Genomic DNA, 22091 nt, shown 5'->3' with positions numbered 1-22091 from the left:
CTTTTTCGCTGCTTATCTTCTTTCTCTCTCTCTAAAACCTTTCTTTCTGAAGCTTCTTGAATTCTTCGATCTTCTTTGTTCTTCATCTGCTAAGAGTGGAGTTATCATGGTATCAGAGCTAGCGATCGTGCGTGGGTTTGTGCTCGTCAGAATCAGTGATGGAAGCGTGATGGTTTGCAGATCTGTCTGGTGATTTGGAGTATTTTTCTTGGCGATTTGGGGCTTTCTATTTGCAATCAGGGCGAAGTAGGAATTTCAGGTTTTGTGTTTGGTGTTTTAGTATAGTGTTTTTCGTTCTCTTGAAATGTTTTTTGGGCGATTTTGGTGGTTTTTTATTTTTTTTTGAGTAGTTTGTGTTCCGTTATTTTGTTTGATTTGTGAAGATGAAGTTCTAAAGGCCAAAGCCATTATTAGATAATTGTTGAGCACTGGGTAGTTGAGAAGGCCAATGCCATTACTCTGTGCTAAGAAGGAATCTAAAGGCCAATGCCATTGATTCAAGAAATTTGAGTTAGTCAGAAGTATATTTCAAGAAAATTGTTGTGTTTTTCTGAGAATTATACAAAGAATTGTTAAAAGGTTGATTCGTGAACTATATTTGGTATGGCTCCCTCTGTGAAAATTGAGGGATTGTTGGGCATGTTGACTATTCGTCTTGGTGAGCACAATTACACCAAATGGTCATTTCAATTCAAGTTTGTGTTAAAAGGGTACAAACTGTTTGATCATTTTGATGGTTCAGCTCCTTGTCCATCGAAATTTGTGGTTAGTACAGAAAGTGGGGTTACCAAAGAATCGACTGCTGCCTTTCAAGATTGGGAGACCACAGATTTGTCACTATTAAGTTTGTTGATAGCAACGTTGACTGATGATGCTATAGAATATGTTATAGGGTATAAGACTGTTGCTGAAGCTTGGACAAATCTTGAGGAAAGGTTTGCATCTGTGTCTAGGACAAGTGTTAATCACTTGAAAACATAATTACATACAGTTCAGAAAGGTGGGGATTCAATGGATAAATATCTGTTACGGATCAAGTCAATCAGGGATCAATTGATGGTTGTTGGGGAATATGTCTCAGATAATGATGTGATGATTGCTGCTCTTGCTGGGTTACCCAAAAAGTATGCAACTATTAGGACTGTTATACTTGCGAGAGACTCTAATGTCACTATGAAGGAATTTAGGGCATTATTAATTGGAGCTGAAAGGGAAAATGATGTGGTAATAAATTCATTGACTCATAATATGGCTGCTTTGTATGTGCAAGGAAATAGTGGTGGTTCAAGTTCTTCTTTGTATACTAATGGTGCATCCAGTTCCAATTCTTCTGCAAATGAACCATCTAGTACTGGAGGTGTTCTTACTGCTACTCCACTACTACAACAAATGTCATTCTTTCCACAGTCTCAAATGGTGCAACCTGCTTATGTTCCTAATCAAAGTTCTTACGGCTCAGGTGGTGGTTATGTTGGTAACTTGGAGCAGCATCCACAAGACAACTCAAGGCAACATCAATCTTCAGCACCGTTTCTTGGAACTCAACCAAGGTTTTACAGTGGAGGACAGTCAAGGGGAAATAGTACTTATCGATCAGGGTTCAAAGGTAAAGGGTCGAATTACAGGAATAATAGTAGTTGGAATGGAAATATTGAGTCCAGAACTACATTACATCCAGAATGTCAAATCTGTCAGAGAAGAGGGCATACTGCTCCGAACTGTTTTTATAGAACTGCTCAGAGTACTTCACCACATTTTAATACTGAATGTCAGATTTGTGGTAAAAGGGGACATAGTGCTCTGGAATGCTATCATAGGGGAAATTACTCCTACTAACCCTCTGGGCCTCCTGCTTCTCTTGGACCTACATTTCTTGGTCACTCTTCAGTGATCCCTCCATCACAGGGTTTTGTTCCACAGTCTCCGAATTTTGCTGCTCATTATTCATATCAGGGGCATCCACCTGTCACGCAAGGGATGAATGTTTCACAGAGCATACATGAACCTGATCTTTCATATCAAGTCCAACCTGCAGTGCAAGGGATGAGTGTTCAAGGTTCACCATCATATTCCAATGCTGCAAATTGGATTGTGGACACAGGAGCATCACACCACATGACATCTGATCTTGCTAGCTTACACCAAGTTTCTTCTTTTGAAGGTTCCGAGAAAATTAAAATTGGTAATGGTTAAGGTTTGCCAATTCAGAATACTGGTTTTGCAATTATTAAAACACATTCTCATTCTATTATAATGAAAAATGTGCTACATGTTCCATCTCTTGCTGTGAATCTAATGTTTGTAAAGCAACTGTGTAAAGATAACAGATGCTGGTTTATCTGTGATGACGTCAATTTCTTTGTGCAGGACAAGGTGACAAGGGAGATCTTGTACAAAGGAAGGAGTAGACCTCAAGAGTTGTTTCAGATTCCTGTGTCATTATGGACAGTTCCAAGGGCTTTTATTGGACAGTTGATAAAGTTTTCTCTCTAGCACCAACGACTAGGGCATCCTACAAATGAAGTCATGGCAGTTATGTTAGCTAAGTCTCATATTCCAGTCTCTATGGATAATAAGCATACCATGTGCACAGATTGTATTCATGGGAAGATTACTCGAAAACCTTTTGATAATGAGTCATCTAGATGTATCTTACCTTTTGCTAGAATCCATTCAGATGTTTGGGGACCTTCTTCAGTTAAGTCTACAGAAGGGTATAGATTCTATGTTGTATTTGTTGATGATTGTACAAGATACATGTGGATTTTTCCACTATATAATAAATCAGAGGTGTTTTCGATATTTGTCAAGTTTTACAAGTATATTGAGGTTCAGTTTGGAGCCTAAATAAAGTGCTTAATATCAGATGAGGGTGGTGAGTTTGTCAGTCATTCATTTAAAGAATTTATGCAATCAAAAGGAATGGTTCATAGAATTTCATGCCCATACACTCCACAACAAAATGGATTGGTTGAAAGAAGACACAAGCATGTAGTTGAAACAGCAATAACTTTGACGAATGCTGCTGGGTTATCACAGGAGTTTTGGTATCTGTCTTGTGCACATGCTGTGTACTTAATAAACAGAATGGCCTCTATGTCATTACAAATGAATTCACCTTATTTCTGTTTATATGATAAGCATCCATCCTTGAAGGATTTGAAAATATATGGCTCAGCTATGTTTCCATACTTGAGACATTATAATGACAGTAAATTTCAACCTAGATCCTCAATGTGTATATTCTTAGGATGTTTCGGGTTATAAAGGGGCTATTTGTTACAACTTGCAGATGTAGAAATTGGTGTTATCTAGACATGTTATCCATGATGAGTCTGTGTTTCCTGCAAAGTGTAAACCCTCTGTGATGCCGAGTAGTTAATATGTACCACTCTCGGTCAGCTCTACTCCACTTATAGTTCCATTCAGAGCTTCAAGTGAACATGACAGTATATCTACAGAGCAAGTTCAGTCACAAAGGCAAGAATCTGGAACACAGGAATCTGAGTCATTAAGCTCACATCCTATACAAGATCTCCATCAACCCTTGTCATCTGTCTTAGATCCAGCACATCTTCAGGTATTACTTCCTATTTCTGTGAGTGATTGGAATCAATCCTCTAGTTCTATTCCTGCTAATACTTCTAGAACACACTCTATGATAACAAGACTTCAAACTAGAGCAATTGAGAAGAGAGATTATGCTGCTTTTTATGCTAGCTCACCTGAATTACAGTCTTTGGAAGTTGATGATGGGTCTATGTGTTATGATGGATTCTCTTTTCTGGCTGAGAGTGTTGATTATGAAGAACCAAAGGCTTTTAAAGTCACAGCTACGAATTCAAATTGGCAGCAAACTATGTAAGATGAGTTTAATGCTCTTAAAGGGCAAGGGACTTGGGTTCTTGTACCTCCTCCTCATAACAGAACTATTATTGGGAGCAAATGAGTATACAAATTGAAGAAGAATCCTGATGGTAGTATATCTAGATAAAAGGCACGTTTGGTGGCTCAAGGTTATACACAAGAACACGGTTTGGACTACTCCGAAACGTTTAGTCCAGTGGTATGACACACTACAGTGCGATTAATTCTTGCACTTGCTACAAGTTACAAATGGGAACTTCGACAACTTGACATCAAGAATGCATTCCTGCATGGTGAGTTGCAGGAAGAAATATACATGAAGCAACCGCAGGGTTTTGTCAATTCTAGAGCACCCAACCATGTTTGCAAACTTGTTAAATCCTTGTATGGTCTTAAACAGGCTCCAAGAGCCTGGAATGCTAAGTTCACAGGTGTGTTACCATCTATGGGGTTCACTGTTTCTCAGTCTGACACAAGCCTCTTTATTAAGACAGATGGCGAGGATATTATCATTTTACTCCTGTATGTGGATGATATAATACTTACAGGGTCGAATATCACCAAAGTTCAGGTTGTGATTACTGCTCTCAGTGAAATATTTGATTTAAAGGACATGGGAAGACTCACATACTTCTTAGGGCTGCATATTCAGTATAAAGGCAATGGAGATATGTTTATTAGTCAGACCAAATATGCACAAGAGCTTATAAAAAGAGCAGGAATGGAGAATTGTAGGCCTGCACCAACACCTTCAAAGCCTCATACTCAGTTACTTTTATCTGCGGGCCAACCTTTGTCTGATCCAAATGTCTACTGAAGTATTGTTGGAGCACTTCAATATTTGACCTTCACTAGGCCTGATATTGCTCATTTTGTCAATGTTGTGTGTCAATATATGACAACTCCAACTGATGCACACATGTTCCTCGTAAAACGGATACTAAGATATCTTCAAATGACTCTACAGTGTGGAATTACATATCATTCAGGTGCTGATATTCACATTTCTGCCTATTCCAATGCTGATTGGGCTTCTGATATCAACACCAGGAGGTCAGTCACCAGTTATGTAGTCTTTCTTGGTTCCAATCCTATTTCGTGGCAATCCAAGAAGCAATCATCTGTGTCTCGAAGCTCAACAGAAGCTGAGTATAAAGCTCTAGCTAATTGTGCAACTGATGTGTGTTGGATACGGTCCCTAATGAAAGATCTCCATCAGGTCTTACCTGCTCCTCCTGATTTGCACTGTGATAGGATCTTAGCATTGTCCTTTAGCACAAATCCTGTCTTCCTTTCCAGAATTAAACATCTTGATATTGATTATCATTTTGTTCGTGAACGGGTGCAGAAGAAAGATATCGTGGTTCACTATATCTCCGCAGACAATCAAGTTGCAGACATTCTTACTAAAGGACTTCACAATCCTATGTTTGTTAAGCACTGCATCAATCTCAGCCTTGGTGTTCCTGGCTGCGATTGAGGGGGGGTAATAACGAAAGTACAAGTGTTGAATATTGATTGGTTAGGATGTAATAAGGAGAGGTGTAGAGGAGTGCCACATAGGCAAATTAGTTAGGAATGGAGTGTTATAAAAGCTACTGTACAAACGTTTACAATTCATTCAATTCAGTTGGTTCTCTTTTCTTTTCCGCTGCTTATCTTCTTTCTCTCTCTCTAAAACCTTTCTTTCTCAAGCTTCTTGAATTCTTCGATCTTCTCTGTTCTTCATCTGCTAAGAGTGGAGTTATCAAAAATAACACTTATCTTTTGTGTCTTTTATAAATTTGTATTTATTGTGTCTCATATATAACACTCATACTCTACTAATTTTTGTTACACAATCAATCACGCACATGTCATACTATTCATAAAGTGATTCAAAGAATTCCATGAGCTTCATTTATCAAATTTCTGCTCTTCATGGAAAAATTCTTTTCAAAAAGTTGAAACATCAATTAGTGTAAATAACATTAACCACCTTTGAATTTTTTTTCATACGTTTCTAATCCCGCAACAACGCGTGGGCAATCTTTCTAGTTGGTATACTGAAACCGAACAAAAAGTGATGTTTCCAAATTTCTTTTTAGCCTGAGAGTGAAAGCTTATTGAGAGAGCTTGCAACGAGAGTAAGGGGGAGAGCAGAGAGCACAAAGAGCAGAGCTCTGCAACTGGTTTCGTCGATGGGCTGGAAATGATTGATGGGCTTGTTTCCGACTAAATTATTTCTTGTTAAATCATGGCTAGAATACATGAAGCCATGAAACCAATTGGTCCAAGAACAATGAGATAATTTTGTTTCTACTTCGTACCTCAAAAAAAAAAAAAAAAACCATTGACACATAGTGGTTAACATTCTTCGTAAAAAACTTACACAATGTTCCTCTTTAATGTAGGACTAAATACATTTTACACCATTTAAGTTTGAGATGATTTTCAAAACAGATGTGAAATGTAGTTAGCCCTAAAACCCTAAAATGTTTTTCAAGTTTTGACATGAATTGAGAATCATTTGGTGCAGGTATGGATCCAATTTTTTTCGTCTTTCACTTCTATTTTACGATCAAGGTGGGTCAAGTCAGCTTTTGGTTTTAGTATGATATGCTAATATATAAAAAAAAAAAAAAAAAAAAAAACAGGTACATGTGTTATGATTTAAATGAAATGAAAACACTACGTGATGGTTTTTTGGTAAGCCGAAAAATTAAGAGAGATACATATTTGTTTTCAATAGCAAGACTTCAAACAAAACTTAAGAGATCTATAACTTACATTTACAAGCTGCAAACATAAATTTCTGTTTACGAAACTTAAGGAAAGTAGCTTGAGATCTCTAGTTTCAACAATATTAAGTACAAATAACTTCATCTAATAGTTCTTCAAAGATCAATAATAAATAGGTTTATTTACAGATCACATAATAAATAGATTTATTTATAGATTTGCCCCTTAAAACTGTCTTTTAGCCTCACTTTGTCCTCCAAAACTGCCTAAATCGAGCTATTTCACCCTATTTCCGTCAATTTTGTCCCAGACGTTAAATGGAAGAGCATTCCGAGCATTTCATACCATGCTAGTAGCAATGAGGTATTGTAGTGGGCGAGATATGAAATTTCCGGACTTTCCTAAACCTCTAAAACTGCCAAATCGCTACCGGCGTGGAAGTAAATGGTGAAATGACTCGATTTTGGTAGCTTCAAGGGTTAAAGTAAGACAAATTTTGTTTCAAGGAAAAAAGTGAGACCAAAGGACACTTTTAGGGGCAATCAATAAATAAGCCTAATAAATATTCTCGAAACTGTTACAGGGTTCATTAGAATTCAGAGTTTACTATCTAAGCAAACTTATTGAAGTTCTATTCATGATCTTAATATTACATTAATCCAAATTTGAGACTTTGCTCAATATTAATCTAATGTCGAGCTGCATGGTAGAAATTCCCAGCCATTAATGAAATGTAGTGGAAGTTGGAAGTAGAGGTATTATCTAGAGAAATGTAGTTATTACAAGAAAAGAAAGGTTGGCAATAATACAGGATAAACGACCGGTGCCATCTTCAACACTTACCACCAATTTTGATTGAAATTCTACAACCTCCATCTATTAGACCAATCATCGTCGAAATTATATCGGCTTACAAACATCAATAGATAAAAGCTAAAGAGTAAAAAGGCGCGTGTTGGGCCAGCTACGTATAGTTTAGGATACAACTCTAACACATTCTTCACAAGGGGGCATCTAGCAAAGTTGCATACCTGTATAGTTTAGGATACAACTCTAACACATTCTTCACAAGACTACTTACTCTCACTTACTTAGCCCTCTTCTTGGCTACTTTCTTGATTACTTGGTTTCTTACAAGCTTCTTCTTTACACATGCATACATATTTATAGTTGATACTAGTGCTTAATACCCAGGCATTCCCGCGGATTTGAAGTTAAGATAAGATGTTAAAAATGAAAAAATTTCGGTTACAAAATAGGAACAACGATAACAACAATGAATTTGGAAAAGCGTTAACTGGTATTGTAGCAGTTCTACGTATTTCTGGACCAGGAGGATTACATTCAGTTACAAAAAATAGAAATTCCTGGTATAAAGATACAAAAAACATTATAATAACTGAATTTCTTCTAATAACCCCATGTAATATAGTGTATTCTAGCTTTTGCATACAAAAAATGAGGAGATGCTGTTGTATGGGGATGCAAAAAATATTGTTGAGTTTTGGGCAAAAAAAGATATGTACAAGTTTTTAAACATGTTAAACATGATTTAATATAGATAAACAAAACATGGTAAACTTTCTTGATCAGAGTAGTGAAAGGTGTCTTCAGCCCTTGTTGTAATTGATAAAGCAACTTGAACAAAGAGGAATAAAACAGAACATATTTAGATAGGATTTAGTATCAAATTTAAATGGTAATGGAGGAAAAGATAAAACAACTTGAAAGCATACTAACCAAATCATTGTTTCCAGTGCTGCTGTGTGGCTTTGCCTGAGTAGGAGGTATTTTTTTTTTTAATAACTTGATCGGAACCTCATCACAATCTCTTGGATCAACTTTTGAAATTTCTTCAGATTCATTGAGTTGAATGATTATGCAACATTAATATAGTTTTTCTCAGAAAGAAGAAAAGATGGTTCCTAGTTATAATTCATAGTATTGAAAATGTTTGATATGTAAATTTTAAGAAAGTTGAAGTGCACACATGGAAATTTTTTACAACATGATGTAAAAATATAAACATCATATTTGAGAATAGTATGAAATTAGATATCAAACCTTTGTTCACCAGGAATGAAAAGCGCTATTCTCACAGATTCTCTTTTTCGTTTATAAGATTGATCACTTGGTTCAGGTGTTGAGAACCATTCAAAAACAAAAGAAAAGGATTGGCAAGAGCGAGAGAAGCAAACAAAGACAACGAAGAAAGCAAACGACAACCAAAAGCAAGAGAAGCAAAGAAAAACAACAAAGAAGAATTGAAAAGAAAACAGAAGAAAGAAGAACAAAAGTAGAGATACCACCTTGTGGCGATGACTGACAAGTGGGCGGGTATCAATTTTTATTGTTTGTTATGCCACAAATCATGTGGCCCGGTTTTAATCACATTTTTTAAATATTTTTTTGTCTTCCTATCAGATAAACATGGGTTTAAAAAGTTAAGAAGGTATAAAATTTTTATTGTTTGTTATCACAGAAAAATTTAAAAAAAATGTACAATGATAAATTATACATATACTAAAATTCAGTTCGGTAGCACAATAAAGAACAAAGAAAAAGTCACTTATTATAAATCACCTGCTTTGCTTATGTTTGAGCAGCTCCGGGAATCGATGGTTTTCATATCCTGCACATTCAGACTCTTAACTTCGCTAGCTTTATATATGGCTGTAATTTATCGATAGGAGTTGGAGCTATATTTTTCATTTACCCTGGTCAAACAAAGCATAAATTTTTTAATTTCTCTTTCGTTCTTTATTTATTATTTCCTATTTTCTCTACTATAATTTAAACATCAAATTCATCCAAAAACAGAATTTTTTAATAATTATTTCCTATTTTCTGTGCGCTAAATTAAACACCAAATTTACCCAAGAGCAAAAAATAAGCAAAAGTAAGTGGAAAAAAAAAAAGAAAAAGAAAAGAAGAACAACATACCAGAAGTAGAACCAGTGCGAAAATGGCAACACAACACTTGGGAAAAATGAACAACACCGTTTCCTGAGAAAACAACAGAACCAAATCATGCACCCATAATAACAATAACGACACACAAACGAAAAAAAGATGAAGCACCGTTTGCTAAAACGCGAAAGAAAGAAGCAGAAAAAGCAAAGGAAAAATTGAGGAAAGAAAAAGATAAAAAATGAAAGATGCTAATTAGAGCTTATCTTTGGGGCTTCATTTTCTGATATCATTCTTCTCACCAAGGAGGAAAATATATAATGTACAAGAGTGATTTACAAGGAAAGAAATAAACATCAAATAACCTAATTATAATCTGATTATAAGGACTCAAAAAGATAACTAAACTAATTACAAAAGGTCAACTCTCCAACACTCCCCCTCAAGTTGGTGCACAAATGTCGTTCATGCCCAACTTGATAAGAGAGTTGTAGAACGCTTGGCTTGCAATAGCTTTAGTTAAGATATCCGCTAATTGATCCTCTGACTTTACGAATGAGAATTGAATAATATTCTCATCCAACTTCTCCTTAATGAAGTGTCTGTCAACTTCCACGTGTTTTGTGCGATCATGTTGAATTGGGTTGTGTGAGATATCAATAGCTGCTTTATTATCACAAAATAAATCTGAGGCTAAATTCGAAGGATACCCGAGTTCACCAAGTAACCTCCGAAGCCATAATAGTTAACATACTCCTTTTGCCATACCCTTGTATTCCACCTCTGCACTTGATAAAGCAACCACTTTTTGTTTCTTACTCCGCCAAGTCCTTAAGTTTCCTCCCACAAATGTAAAGTAACCAGATGTGGACCGACGATCAGTAACGTTGTCTGCCCAATCTGCATCGGTGTAACCCTCTATTCGGCAATGATCATTCTTAGAAAACATGATGCCTCTACCTGGTGAGGACTTCAAGTATCGTAGGATGCGTTCAACTGCACCCATATGTGCCTCACTAGGAGAATGCATAAATTGACTAACAGCACTTACTGCGTATGCAATATCAGGCCTGGTGTGAGATAAATAAATTAACCTCCCAACTAACCTTTGATAACGATATCTGTTAGTGGGAACTTGATTAGGGTGCACGGTAAGATGGTGATTTTTGACTATAGGGGTGTCAACCGGTTTACAATCAAGCATTCCGATTTTAGCTAATAAGTCTAGAACATATTTTCTTTGAGACAGAAATATACCCCGTTTAGATTGCGCTACTTCTATCCCCAAAAATATTTCAAACCACCAAGATCTTTCATCTCGAACTCGGTTGCTAGGTAATCTTTAAGCCTTGACATTTCCTTTTTGTCATCACCCGTAACAATCATATCGTCCACATAGATGATAAGTGCCGTCAATTTCCCCATTCTACGTTTCAAGAAAAGTGTATGATCGGAATTGCTCTGCCTGAACCCATATTTCCTCATAGCCGTCCGGAACCTCCTAAACCATGCTCGAGGTGATTGTTTCAACCTATACAACGCTTTATTCAACTTGAATACTACTCCGGGTTGTAAAACAGATGCATAACCAGGTGGAATATCCATATACACTTTTTCTTTAAGATTACCATGTAAGAAAACATTTTTCACATCAAATTGATGTAATGGCCAATCTAAGTTGGCCGCCAATGAAAGCAATACTTTTACCGTATTAATCTTGGCTACCGGGGCAAATGTCTCTGTATAATCAACACTATACGTCTGAGTGTATCCCTTGGCCACCAATCGTGCTTTGTATTGTTCAACAGACCCATCAGCTTTGTACTTGATGGTGTACACCCATCGACACCCAACTCTCTTCTTTCCTTGGGGAAGTGGAACTAAATCCCACGATTGATTATTCTGGAGTGCAGCCATTTCTTCCTCCATTGCCTTGGCCAATCGATCATCAGATAGTGCCTCCTTCAATGAACTTGGTGTGCTATCATTGGATATTTTTTGTACAAAAGCTTTGCCGGGTTCTGATAACTTTTATGATGACACATAGTTGGCAATGAGGTATTTAGAGCCTTTTGTTGTGTCTGGTGAATATCGATTGGGTGGTTTTCCCCGGTTGTGCCTGAAAGGTAATTGATAATTCGGAATAACAGTATCATCAACATGGATAATAGAGCTTACCTCAGGAATATTCTCAGAAGTATGGTTATCTGGTGGTACTATATTTGGAGATGAGGGAGGAGTAATATCAGTAGAAGTCTCAAAGTTGACAAGTGGCACTGTTGCCGTGGGTGAGGACGGTATTACCGTGCCTGCCGTTGATTCTGTAGGCAGCACTACGACTGCTGTTGGCTGAGTTGGTAGCGTAGGCTAATGGCAGCAGAAGATCAATACTATCATTCCAATCCTTCTTATGATGCTGTGTCTCCCCCTGATGAGGAGGATTGGAAGAATCTGAAGGGTAATACATCTCAGACTCGGAAAAAGTGACATCCATAGTAACATACATTTGACGGGAATGAGGGTGGTAACAACGGTATCATTTCTCATGGAGTCCGTGCCCCATATAAATACAACGGAGAACACATGGTTCAACTTCGTCCGTTGATTTTTATGAAGATGAACAAATGCAACACATCCAAAAACCTGAGGTGGGAGTACCATAATCGACAGTAGATGCACGAAAGTAGCAAGGACTTGTAAGGGAGTAAGAAAATCCAGGACTTTGGATGGCAGATGGTTGATAAGATAAGTGGCGGTTTGAAGAGCAACATCCTAAGAAGAACGGGGAACAGACACCCCAATCAAGAGTGAGCGAGCCGTTTCTAAGAGATGATGATTTTTGCGCTCAGCCACCCTGTTTTGTTAAGGAGTCTGAGGACAAATAGTTTCGTGAAGAATTCCGTGATTAGTTAAATAATGGAAAATTTCATTATTAACATATTCACCACCATTATCAGAACGCAAAATCTGTATTGTAGTAGAAAACTGTGTCTGAACCATGGTGTGGAAGGTCTTAAAAGCCGAAAAAACATCACTTTATGCTTAAGAAGATATAACCACGTCATCCGTGTGCAATCGTCTATGAATGTTACAAACCATCGAACACCAGATGAAGTAGTAATTGAAGATGGTCCCCAAACATCCGAATGAACAAGACCAAAAGGAATAACACTTTTATTAGAATTCAGCGGATAAGAAACACGGTGACTCTTGGCAAGTATGCAAGTGTCACATTTAAAGTCTGAAACTGAATAACCAATAAATAAATCCGGAAACATATGCTGCAAATAACTGAAAGATGGATGACCCAAACGGTGGTGCCATAACCATATCTAACGCCTTTTGTGATCAACAGCTCATTGGGCGAGAGTGACCCGTCCTGTACTGACATCATCCACAAAATAGAGATCCCCCTTTAGTACCATGACCAATTATCTCATTTGTGAGAATATCTTGTATAAGACAAAACTTTGGATACATTAGCACACAACAGTTCAATTGTTCAGTACCTTGGCCAGGAGACATCAATTTATGCTTTAGTGAAGGTACAAGTACTGCATAAGGCAAAAAGAGAGTGGGCGTGAGGCGCACGGTGCCAGCTTCAGTTACTGGTGAGGTGACTCCATTAGCATTAGTAATACTACGTCGGAGTGGAACAGTATCACAAGCTAAATCAGTGGGATCATAAGTCATATGGTCTATGGCACCAGAGTCAATGATCCATCCGAATGGAGTAGCATCACTATTCATATTAAAAACATAACCACAGTTACCTGAGGACTCCGGAGACATGTCAGAAGAGCTCGAAACCGGAGAAGGATCATCTTGAGATATCAAAGATAATTGGGACATAGAGGTGGCGAGATTAGCTTGCCCAAGCTTAGCTTGCTCGTCTCATTCCTGTTATTTCTGAAGCTTCAACGGTTCCCACCAATCAGGATAGCTATGCAATTGGAAGAAATTATCACAACCATGTTTCTCACTACCGCATTAAGTACAACCACTAGTCGGGACAAGTGGTTTAGGACGAGGAGGATGGGGACCTATGGTGGGCCGTGAAGCCGGCCTAGCAGCAAAGAGCGAGCCCTGTGCTAGACTTGAGGTAGTAGTCTGGGGTTGCAGTCCTGGGCTTGGTGCAGGTGACTTATCGGGGGCACGGGGACGAGGTGAAGCTATGGCTCGTGTGGCAGGCCGAGCCACCATGGCTGCCCCACTTGGTAGCTGTCCTCCGGTATTCATAACAGCTTGTCGCATTCACTCTCGGCGAACATAGGCAAAAGTTTATTCGACGGAAGGAAGAGGCTCAGTTCGTAGAATATCACTACGAATTTTATCAAACATCTCATCCAATCCTGCAAGCAAAGTGTACACACGATCCGTTTAAACAATTTTATTAAAAATTTCAATATCAGTACCGCACTTCATCGGATTAGGTCGACGATAATCAATCTCCTGCCACAAAGATTGAAGATCATTATAGTATGTCTCCACCGGTCGTCCATCTTGCCTCATGCGAGAGGCCTTGCAAGTAAGATTATATACTTAAGATATATCAGAGCCGTCATAATACGTGCGAGCAACCGCATCCCACACTTCCTTTGCTGTCGATAGTCGAAGAAAGTACCCAATCAAATTGGGTTCCATAGAGTTGATAAGCCAACCCTTCACAATAGCGTTCTCTGTACGCCATTTGGTGAAGGTCGGATCGTCGATAGGTGGTTGGGGATTACCCCCAAACAAGTAGCCCAACTTGTCTTTTCCAGCAATAAACATCTCAACAATCTGAGACCAAACTCCATAATTGGCACCATTGAGTTTGATGCCAATCGAAGCAGTAGACGAATCATGATGGACAATCTGTGTAACTTGCGATATAGGTAGGGTAGGATTCATGGTAGGGTCGGTTAGGGTAGTAGTGTTTAGTGTATGAGTAGAATCGGTTAGGATGAGGTTGTTTCCACCATGGAGTAGTGGTAGGTTTTCCATGGGAGGGCCGAGTTTGTTTAAGGGAACGGGCAAAGCAAAAATCCTAGGATCTCTGTTCTGATACCATGCTAATTAGAGCTTATCTTTGGGGCTTAATTTTCTGATATCAGTATTCTCACCAAGAAGGAAAATATATAATGTACAAGAGTGATTTACAAGGAAAGAAATAAACATCAAATAACCTAATTACAATCTGATTATAAGGACTCAAAAAAGTAACTAAACTAATTACGAAAGGTCAACTCTCCAACAAAAGATAAAGGGAGAAGCCCTCTTAGCAGAAAATCCCCCGATGATCAACACGTGGAAGACAAAAAGCAGAGCAAAACCAAAAAATAAAATAACCAAAGGTAAGGTGGAAGATAGCTGGGATTCTCACTATTTTTAATATTTGGTTTCCATGCAGTCAAAATTTTTTATAATTTTTTATTGTGTTATGTGCCACAAACCTGGATTAACTCATTTTTTAAAATATTTGTTGTTAGTTTTTTTATTATTATTTTATCTTTCTTTGTGCCCACACTCTGCAGGAGACTACATTCAAATGTTTTTATAATATTTTATTGTGTTCCGTGCCATCTACTGCAAGAGACTCGGCGTGGAAGACAAAAAGCCGAGCAAAATAAAAAAATAAAATAATCAAAAGGCAAAGCAATGGGGACAGTAGGGTTTCTCACAATTTTTAATAATTATTTTGTCCATGAATTCAATTTTTTTATAATTTTTTATTGTGTTGTGCACCACAAACCATGTGGCCTAATTTAAGTCATTTTTTAAATAATTTTTTGTCAGTTTTTTAATTAATTATTTTATCTTTCTTTATGTCACAACTCGACCATTATAGACATGCAACCTGGGAGGACAAAGGATGATCAACACGTGGCAATCATGGGCAATACAGGTATTTTATTGTGTGAAGCAAGGCAGCAAAACGATAATGGACCCAAAAAATCAGCGGCATTTCCGCCCTTTTACTATTGCTGAATAGTGCTAAAACTCAACTGAGTTTTAGTATATATAACTAGGAAATGTGTCCACACGTTGTTGCGGGAACGAAAATAAAATTATACAACATATCATGAAAATTCAAATGTACAAAAATGTTGAGTAACACCATTAACATAAACATAATAAAGACTGCATATAAAATGTAGTCAATATTTTTACAGGCCAGTGTTTATAGTAGTACAATTTAGGCAAAAAATATTAGGAAACATTTTGACATGGATGTACTAAAGTGATGAGTCTGACATTTCCCCTGGTAGCTATCTTAGGTGTTGATCAGTATCAGTAGTTGCAGGTGACAGATTTGAAAACGTCAAATTGTTCATGTGCACAAAAAATAGGGGTATCGATGTTATGGTGGCCTACTTACACGCAAAAAATATGGAGAAGCACTGTTATTGTTTTAACATCTTAAAGATGATCAGACTCTTTTCTATAGCAGCAAAAGTTTGTTCCTTCTGGCAGTAACTGCCAATAAAAGATGTGCAGATGGACAAAAAAATTACATAGACTTGAAAAAACCAAGAATGGCAATAAACACCAATCAAAACGTAATAGACTTGAATTAAGCGGACACCACACCAAATCACATTGATAACCATTGAATACTAAAAGAAAAATCAATTGAACACTTCGAGGAAGGCATCAACTATATTGCCATTCACATACACTGCCAATAATTATATGCAAATGGCCACATTCATTATACAGAGCAGTTGAGAAAATGAAGAATGGCAGCCAATACCAGTCAGAATACAATAAACGTAAATTAAGCCAAGACTGCACTAAATCACATTGATAACCATCATATGCTAAAAGATTAACTGAACACTGTAAGTAAAGCATGAACTACATTCCCATTCGTACACACGGCCAATAATTATGTACAAAATAGGAATGGAGCAAAGTTACCTAGTTTTTTTTTGGTAGAGGAGGGTCTTTTTTCATGCTTGTTGGAAAAGATGTTTTTTTCAACAATTTGATTGGAAGCTGATCAAAATCCTGCACGTCTTCTTCAGAGACTTCCTCTGTCTCACTGTGCCAAAGATATTAAAGAGATAGGAAAAATAGATTTAGATCAAATTGAAAATAATTTGAGAATGAGAACAAAATGATGTGATGCAGAATATAACCTGTTTTCAGGCTCTGTAAAAAGGGCTCTCTTGATTGAATCTCTTTTCCACTTGTGCGTTTGTCCGGTTTTTTCAGCTGGTGTAGTGGACGATGAAACTGTTGTCGAAGACACTGCAATTTCTTTCATAATAGACTTTGGTGTTGTTGGTTGGATCATTGTGTCCTCATAAGCATTGTAGATAAGGAGATCATTTGAATTCAACAAATTTCGTCAGCTTCCAAATCAGAGGTGAAAATTTTTCCTTTGGCCTATAAGTCTGAGAAACTCACTTGACAATTGCTTGTGATCTGTTGATCTTTGATTGTAAACCAAATCTTTGCAAGGCTTGCCAAAGACCTTTTCGCCTGATTTGCCGATAATGAGAGCATTGATCTCATTTGTTTCGTCTTGAAGGAGCAAGAACACTATGTACCTTTATTCAAATAGAAAAAACATCAATTACAGAGGATAAATAGTGTAATAAGTCCAGAACTGCGTTCTCATAGATTTTTCTATGGTATGGTTTAATGTTAGTACTAATCATATGAAAAATAAAAGGATAGGTATGCAAAGTTTGATTTCAAATTTAATTAAATTTATGGCTTGTAATTTTGTTACATGATCAATGAACTATTTATTGAAAATACGTAATTAAAAACAAAATAAAGGATAAGTTTCAGTTTAAGAATGATATGAGACAATGACCAATTGACAAACGCAACATATAGGGTTTAACTCATTACCAAGGAGTTGGCATTTGATTTGTATGTTTTTAGCACATCAGTTGACCAGTTGCTGGGTCCTTGTACATTTGTTTGGCATATGTAGGGCAAGCATCATACCACCATTCATATGATGTGTTAAACCGCTTAATTGATGCCTTGCACAAAAATGTGTCATCCTGTTAGATATCCAGAAAGATGTTTAGATAGTTAATAATCATGAAATAGAAAGCTTATGTAAAAGAAGTAAAATACCTTATATAAATCTGGGTCTAAGTAGCCCAACTCTTCAATTGTAACCATTTTTCCAGTCTGTAAAGCATCAGTTTCTCTTGCCTGATTAGAGGGAGGGAGTATTGTAACAGGGTGAGGCAAGCCAGAAAACTTGCAACAGTTTTGAGAAAAGAATAGCTATTTTTCTTTTAATAATTGTAGGTGTGTTATGATTTTGATTGTATGATAATGAATGAACTTACACTGTTTTATATGTATTTAATTCTGGAATTTCTAGATCAACAAAGAAAATGTTGCATCGGTGTTGTCGAGGATGATGCTTTATGTATTAAAAAAAAAAAGGAAAAAAGAAGAAAAAAGAAGACAAAAATGAAAATGAAAATAGAAAAAAGGAAAAAAGATGTATCACTGGACATTGTAAGCAGTTATGTAAATGACTAATCCAAACCTATACTGATTTTTTAAGAACAAAATTAAAAGACATCGAACAAAACATATGTATGAACACTATGTTGTTCAAAGACTACATAACAACATAACAATTTTTATTTTCACAGATCAAAATATTTATGTTATAAACGCGCAGGTTAGCTGTACTTGTTTTAAAAAATAGTTGAAAACTCAATAAAACTATCCAACACTGTCTAGGAAAAACAGGAAAACAAAATTTGAAAATTAATCAGGCATGTAAACATCTGGAAGAAAGAATAGCAAAAAAATGATTTCTTGATTGAAATACATACCTCCAAATAGCTTGACTTTCAAGCTCGTAAAAACAATAATTCTTGCTTCAGGCAGTGAATGGAACGTTAAAGAAGTAAAGTTGTGTACAATGTTTGACCACAATGTAATCTTAGCTTCGTCTTTTCTACCAAATAAAATGATCAAAAAAAGGTAATGAAACAGTGATAAAAATGTCACAGAATTTTTTATCCAAAATAGATTAAATTTTTTTTAAGAAAAGTATATGATTGCCTAATGTGATAAGAGCCAAAACAAGTGTTTGGATATCGACGATATACATAGTATTGATGCAGAAAACAATTAAAAAGTGTGTTGTGCAGAGGAAATAACCTGATATTTTGAATAACCACATCACACTTGTGATCAATTCTTCGGTTCACTTTTACGGGCTCCAAACGCTGGACTCCAACCACATGACCAATAACATCTGCAAATTTGAAAAAAGAAAGAAAACCAAAACATAATTAGGTGAGGACAAAATGTTTCATAAAACATGTATCAATGCACTGTAACACAGCTATATATACATGTGTACATATTTATTACCTTTTAGGATATCAGTCTTGTTCAGCCTAGGATACAATCTATTATAATCTTGCAAAAAAAATCTGTGATGCGGAATAAGCGGAAACACATTTGTCAACTTGTTAAAAACTGTTCTGCTGGTTAACACGATATGGGTGTCATGCGGGACTACTCGATATTGGCCTCTCATTTTGTTGATACGAAAATTCATAATCTCGTAGCAAGCACCTACTTCAATTTTTGAGACTATTATATCATAGTCCATTTCGTCAGAAGACACTTCTATTGCTTGTTCCTTGATAACCAAACACTGCGAAAAGAAGAAAAAGAAATTGTCAAAGATATCATGAATAGGTAAATAACAATGAATTTGAAACTTAAAATAATATGAAAACATTATAGACTAAGATGAATACTAAATACTGAAAGCCAAGTTATCATTGTAATTAACAATTTAAGGGCAATGGATACCCATAAAAAAATTACATGTCACATCGACTTAACATGAGAGTTCATATATTTAATACTTGAAATAATATGAAAATAAATGTAAATCACAAATATTAGAGAATAAAATGGATAGTAAACATCAAGAGTGAATTTATTAGTGTAATTAACAGGTTAAAGACAATGCATATGCACCTAAAAAAAAAGTTCTTGTCACATAAAGTCAGGATGATAACTAACATGTAATTTTTCGATAGAAAATGAAAGAATACAGAGATCAGAAATGAATTGGAGATTATGTTTATCCTAGAGAGTAAAAATGTCATGTGATGTGTATTAGAACAAATATAAAATTCTTAACATGTGCTGAAGAGCCTATCAAACAATATTATTAAAGATTGTTTACTGACCCTTTCATCAACTAATACATAGTGTAGACCTGCATATTTATTAGTCATACCTGAAAATCTTGGTCTCCATATTCTGCAGATACGAACTTTAATTTTTTTCAATTTTTTCATACGCGACCAGTCGATCAAGAGGAGTTGGACCTCGATCTTCCATTTTAAACTGCTGAAATAAGATTCAAGGTTTGTGAATTGACAAATAATGCAGAAAGAAATTTCAAAGAGGCTGAACAATGATGTAACAACTACACTTCCAAAACTATAGACCTATAACAGTTTGTTTACAAGCGTAACTGATTAAAAGAATGAGATTGCCAAAAGAAAACGCAGCATGACCACTGCTTAACCGAAAGAAATATCAATTGAACACTGCGAGGAAGGCATCAACTATATTGCCATTCACATACACTGCCAATAATTATACACAAATGGCCACATTCATTATATAGAGCAGTTGAGAAAATCAAGAATGGCAGCCAGCACCAGTCAGAATGCAATAAACTTAAATTAAGCCAAAACCGCACTAAATCACATTGATAACCATCATATACTGAAAGATAGATTAACTGAACACTGAGTAAAGCATGAACTACATTCCCATTCAGAGACACTGCCAATGATTGTATACAAATGACTAATCACAAAATAACCAAACAACTCTTTCCAAAAACCAGAAAAACAACAAAGAAAAATCCAAAAGAAAACGGAAGAAAGAAGAACAAAAGTAGAGATACTACCTTGTGGCGAAGACTGACAGGTATAAATTTTTATTGTTTGTTGTGCCACAAATCATGTGGTCCAGTTTTAATCATATTTTTTAAATATTTTTTTTTGTCTTCCCATCGGATATATCGGTTTAAAAAGTTATTAAGGTATAAAAATTTTAGGGGTGTGTTATCTACACATTTTATTTTACTTTTCACACCCCTTGATAATTTATATTCGTAGATCTTCTTCAATTTATCCGATCTGTTAGTCGAAAATTAAAAAGATGTGTGAAAAGTAAAATAGCATATATATGTGGATATCACATCTCAATTTTTATTGTTTGTTATCACAAAAAAATTATTAAAAAAATGTACAATGATAAATTATACATATCAAACCATGTGGCATGATTTAAGTTATATTTTTTAAATAATTTTTTGTCAGTTTTTTATTAATTATTTTATTTTTCTTTGTACCGCAACTCGATGATCATAGACACGCAATCTAGAAGGACAAAAGATGATCAACACGTGGCAATCATGGGCAATATAGGTATTTTACTATGTGAAGCAAGCAGCAAAATGGTAATAGAACGAAAAATTCAAGGGCATTTTCACCCTTTTACTATTGTTGAACAATGCTAAAACTCAACTGAGTTTTAGTATACATAAATTTTTATCACATTTTTTATTATTTTGTTTTTGTTTTTTATAAGTTTTTATTGTATGTTGTGCCACAAACCATGTGGCCGGAATAAATTGTTATTGTTTATTATGCCATTTCACATTTTTTTAAATTTTTTTGGTCTTGCCAGTTGCCACAGCATCTTTATCACATTTTAAAATTTTTTATTCCATTTCAGTTGAAACCTAAACCCTAAATAGGCACAAATGTTCAATTCTTATAGACAAGCATCACCAACAGTGTGTGCATACTACGGGCCAAATGATCCCGATGACCAACACATGGAACGCGGCGGCAGACAAAAGTGGAAGAAGCTGGAACCCTAGAAAACACAATACGCACGCACGGACAGAAAGAAAAATGAGAGAGGGGCAAAATGGCCAATTCATCATTTAAGCCGAAAAAACATGAAGAGCAAAAGGGACAAAACCGGTGGAGCACTGTTAATAAACAGTAGTTTTTCACCGGGTTTTAGTATATAGATAATTTACCGAGTTACTAAGTCGGTTAACATAGATCAAATTCATCCTAGCCACATCCTTTAGTTATTCTAGATTTTACAACACAAGCCATTTTTCTAGATATTATTCTAGCCTAAGTCAACCGACTTGGCTTTTTCAAATTGATGCTACTTTGCTAGAGTTTTCTAGCACAACACTTTTGTCTGGCATAGTCAAGCATGCACCGGCCACCTTAATAGTACTTGCCAGGATCTTCTAGAACAATTCCAAACACCAATTGGGCTGGTGTTGATCTTCAAGTAGCTTGAGATCTCTGGTTTCAACAATATTAAGTACAAATAACTTCATCTAATAGTTCATCAAAGATCAATAATAAATAGGTTTATTTACAGATCACATAATAAATAGGTTTATTTATAGATTTGCCCTTTAAACTGTCTTTTAGTCTCACTTTGTCCTTCAAAATTGCCTAAATCGAGCTATTTCACCGTATTTCCATCAATTCTGTCACAACGTTAAATGGAAGAGCATTCTAAGCATTTCATACTACGCTAGT

General features: G+C 36.1%; 1 long non-coding RNA gene across 12 annotated transcripts; it reads right to left on the bottom strand.

Moving 5' to 3' along the window:
• Positions 1-7869: 7869 nt before the first annotated feature.
• Positions 7870-20410, bottom strand: LOC103933438. 12 transcript variants are annotated; one of them, XR_007252658.1, is made up of 11 exons: positions 19736-20410; positions 18850-19138; positions 18634-18730; positions 18303-18427; positions 17581-17661; positions 17347-17504; positions 16623-17036; positions 16402-16525; positions 9532-9594; positions 8329-9305; positions 7870-8226 (listed from the first exon to the last, which is right to left on the bottom strand). It is a non-coding gene; the product is annotated as an uncharacterized LOC103933438 (long non-coding RNA). The 12 variants fall into 12 exon arrangements; XR_007252664.1 differs by having other exon boundaries at positions 17347-17483; XR_007252659.1 differs by having other exon boundaries at positions 18303-18422.
• Positions 20411-22091: the final 1681 nt, after the last annotated feature.

The sequence above is a fragment of a genome, unplaced genomic scaffold (assembly GCF_019419815.1).
Source record: "Pyrus x bretschneideri cultivar Hongxiangsu unplaced genomic scaffold, Pyrus_bretschneideri_v1 Contig5, whole genome shotgun sequence".
Lineage (NCBI taxonomy): Eukaryota > Viridiplantae > Streptophyta > Magnoliopsida > Rosales > Rosaceae > Pyrus > Pyrus x bretschneideri.
Note: the sequence above shows the minus strand (reverse complement) of the source record. Positions and strands in the feature narration are given on the sequence as shown.